General features: G+C 35.0%; 1 pseudogene; it reads left to right on the top strand.

Annotated features, from left to right (window-relative positions):
• Nucleotides 1-1,368: 1,368 nt before the first annotated feature.
• On the top strand, nt 1,369-1,547 carry LOC126033594 (uncharacterized; annotated as a pseudogene).
• Nucleotides 1,548-4,091: the final 2,544 nt, after the last annotated feature.

Genomic DNA, 4,091 nt, shown 5'->3' with positions numbered 1-4,091 from the left:
TATTTTTAAAATAAAGGTAAATTTGACCACATGAAATAACATTGTAATATAGAATATGAAAACTCATAAATTGTTCGAAAATAATTGAAAATTGTATAGTACATTCTATGTAATTTCCCAAAGGAATTTTAGTAAAGTTTAAGATAATGAAAATTCATAATTTATATTTAGAAAATATATCTGTGAATAAAAAAACGAAGAGAAATCTAATGAATCTTTCTGAGATTATATGACTAGTTATTAATGTGATAATAATTAACAGATAATTTTATCACTTTTCTCATTCCATCTATCATCTTCCTGCTCCAAATTAAAGTATATCTTTCCAAATATACTTATCTACCTATAGATATCTTATTACTTTACTTTTTTATTATACAAAAATGACAAAATCTGCAATATTCCTTCTTTTTCATTACTTCATTGAGAAGTTAAATGTTTTTGGAGAGTATTTTCCATTGGGGATATTTTCCCACCTCCTTTAATAAGAGTCATCAATGTTAATGAGACTGTAAATAGGGTAATTTTTACTATTTTTAAAAACATCTTACCTCTCTAATTTTTAGAATGAGCACCAATAAAAAGTTCACTATATTTTTCAAATATTTAACCTATAATTATCTGTATCTATGCCTCTTATAGAAGATACCCTTTAAAATTCTATTAAAATATTAAATTTTTATTTTTATTTTAGCCCTAATACAAATGTGTATGGTCAGTTATCCTAGTTTGTGGCAGAATATCAACATATTGATTCTGTACACCTATCTTTGAGGTTCATCTGAGAAATGGTTCATCATCCAATATATCCCAAGTTCTGTCCTGGCAATTCTGCCTTCTGAGATTGTATAATATCTAATTTATGGCCAACAGACTTTGAGTACTGAAACCAAAGTAAGGAACCCATTGGAGTACTGAAATTGGATGATGAGGGAGCCAGAGTGTTATAGCAGGTTGGGGTATTTACCATGCATGTGGATGATTGTGGGATGAATCCCAGCATCCTACATATAGTTTCCCTGAACACAAACATGATGATTCCCGAGTGCAGAGCCAAGGGAAACCCCTGAGCATCACTGTGTACCATAATTTGAAAAAAAGATTTGAATATCCCACACTTATAAAACAGCATTTCTTTTCTTTTCTTTTTTTTTTTTTTTTTTTTGGTTTTTGGGCCACACCCGTTTGACGCTCAGGGGTTACTCCTGGCTATGTGCTCAGAAATCGCCCCTGGCTTGGGGGGGACCATATGGGACGCCGGGGGATCGAACCGCGGTCCTTCCTTGGCTAGCGCTTGCAAGGCAGACACCTTACCTCCAGCGCCACCTACCCGGCCCCAGCATTTATTTTCTAAAAAATTATTATTGAATACTTTTCTGGCAGGGGAGATACCATGAACTATCATGAGATACCATGAGATAACATGAAGGTGATTTTCCCAGAGTGAAGCTTATTAATTTTACTTCAGATGTTTTTACCCTGTGACTTCCCTAAAAGTGGGAAAATCAACTGCATAATTTGTGTTAATGGATGACTGCCTTCATCCTCTCCCTTGGAAAAATTCTTATTGAATACAATATTTTATTTATATCAATTAATAAATATAATATATATTTTGATTTTATAATCATGTGAAAAGGCATTTTTAACTAAGCACGAACTAATCAACATTATATTAATTACTATTTATGAATAAAAGCAACATTTGTAAAACTAGTAGATTGCTAGGCCATCTTTGGACTCTGTGATTGCATGATGACTTGTGAATGGTACAATATATTAATATTGACACTCATAAATGTTCATTAGACATTGTACTTAGATGATAATGATGCTTAGGGTTACTCTTGGATCTGCTCTCAGAAATTCATCCTGACAGGCTCCAAGGATTCTATAAGAGGCAGGTGATAGAACCCGTATGTGCATGGCAAACACTCTACCCACTCTGCTATCAATAAAGTTTCAACAAAACATCTTTTATTTTATGGTGGGCATTGCAATTAATTCAGTGCAAAATTGCCTTTTTAAAATATACCATCTCCCCCCCCCCCCGTTTGGGAAAAACCCGGTGATGCTCAGGGGTTACTCCTGGCTATGCACTCAGAAATCGCTCCTGGCTTGGGGGACCATATGTGAAGCCAGGGGATCGAAACTTGGTCCGTCCTAATCTAGTGCAGGCAAGGCCTTACAGCTTGTGTCACCGCTCCACCCCTAAAATATACCATCTTAAAAAGTTAGGAAACTTAGAAAAGTTAGGAATCCTGTTTATCATATTCTAAATAAATTTCATTTCTTTTTAATTTTATATAATGTTAACAATCATGAAAATGGACATTTTAATAGATTTTGGTTTCTTTTAATTACATAAAATTCTATTTGGAGGGGCCGGGAAGGTGGCGCTAGAGGTAAGGTGTCTGCTTTGCAAGTGCTAGCCAAGGATCAGGACTGCAGTTGGAACCCCCGGCGTCCCATATGGTCCCCCCAAGCCAGGGGCGATTTCTGAGCTCATAGCCAGGAGTAACCCCTGAGCATCACACGGGTGTGGCCCAAAAACCAAAAAAAAAAAAAATTCTATTTGGTATATTTACATTTAGATTTTTTTTTTTCTTTTTGATTTTGGGTGACACCAGGCAAGGTTCAGGTGTTTCTCCTACCTCTACGCTCAGAAGTTGCCAGAGGGACCATATGGGATGCGGGGATTTGAAGTTCACATCATCCATCCTGGATCGGCTGTGTGCAAGGCAAATGCCCTACTGCTGTGCTATCTCTCTGGCCCCTATATTTGGTCATTTTCTGTAGGCATCTTTCCATTGCTCATGTGTTTGTTTAAAAATCTTTCCTATTTATTTAAACAAGATTTATTTTCTAATTCTTGAGTTTTGAGAAATTTTTCATAGTTTGTTTTCAGTGTTTGGGCCACAGCTGATGATGTTCAGGGCTTACTAGAGGAGCACTAAGTACTAAGGGTACACTCCCGCCAGGGTTCATGGACCATATGTGGCAATGGAGTTCAATACCAAATAGTTACTTGCAAGGCAAATATCCTACTTACTGTAGTATCACTCTCCTTGAGTTTGGAGATGTCTCTCTGTACTATATCACATATTATAGAAAAAGTAAATCACAAAAATAAAATTTCTATTCTATTAGCAGCACATTAACATGATAAAGATTTTATTTTTGTATATCTCTAGGTAAACAATTATATTTTATGAATTTGATATTTGTGTCTATCTAAGCACTTCTCCATTCATTTTATTATAATTCCCTAACCCCTTCCTACTGATAAAAATGATAATTGTCCCTAATTATTTATGAGTTCAAAAAATTAGTAAGAATTCTAGTTCATTTTGTTCTGCTCTGAGTTTCATGTTTATTATCAGGCAGTCATATATTAGTTCTTATTAAAGGATACTTGGTCCCTTTGGCAACGTTCCCTTTTCCCAAGTACCCTGACTTGCAAGTGCTAATTATCAAGATTTAACTAAACTTAATCTCTGCCATCTTACTTTTGGAAAAACACACTCTATTTGTAGTACTCTGTCAAAGGTTTGGGAATTCAGTATCTGCAAACATCTGGAGCAAACATAGGAGTCATGTAATTTATAATCCCTGTTTAAATAATGTTTACACTAAAAATGAAAACAGCTTGGCATTGCTTATCGTACATAATATAAAAATAGTAATTTTTTTGGCTTGTTCTTCAAGCCTGTGTTCTCCTTTAAACATGTAGCTCACTTTATTGCCTGTTTCTTTGCTTGCCTAATTCCACCCTGGAGAAACCTGTATTCTCTCTTAAATAAATACCTCGTTCCTTTTCTCTCTTTCACTCAAACCTTCCTAAATAAGTTTTAATAAAAACTTGTCTTGCTTCTCACACACAAAATATATTTTTGTGAAATAATTTTGAGTCACTCTATGTGTGTGTGAGGAGGGGAGGTATAACTATTGCCTTGCATGTAGCAAACTCTGGAATAATTCCCGAGTATAAAGTTGGGAGTGAGATTAAAGCACCAACAAGTGTATCCCTCTTCAAAATAAGAACCAATTCATCAACGCTATTCCAATACATAGAAGTACAACAAAAATTT

This window comes from Suncus etruscus, chromosome 1 (assembly GCF_024139225.1).
Source record: "Suncus etruscus isolate mSunEtr1 chromosome 1, mSunEtr1.pri.cur, whole genome shotgun sequence".
Lineage (NCBI taxonomy): Eukaryota > Metazoa > Chordata > Mammalia > Eulipotyphla > Soricidae > Suncus > Suncus etruscus.
The sequence above is the reverse complement of the archived record's forward strand: the minus strand, read 5'-3'. Positions and strand labels throughout refer to the sequence as shown.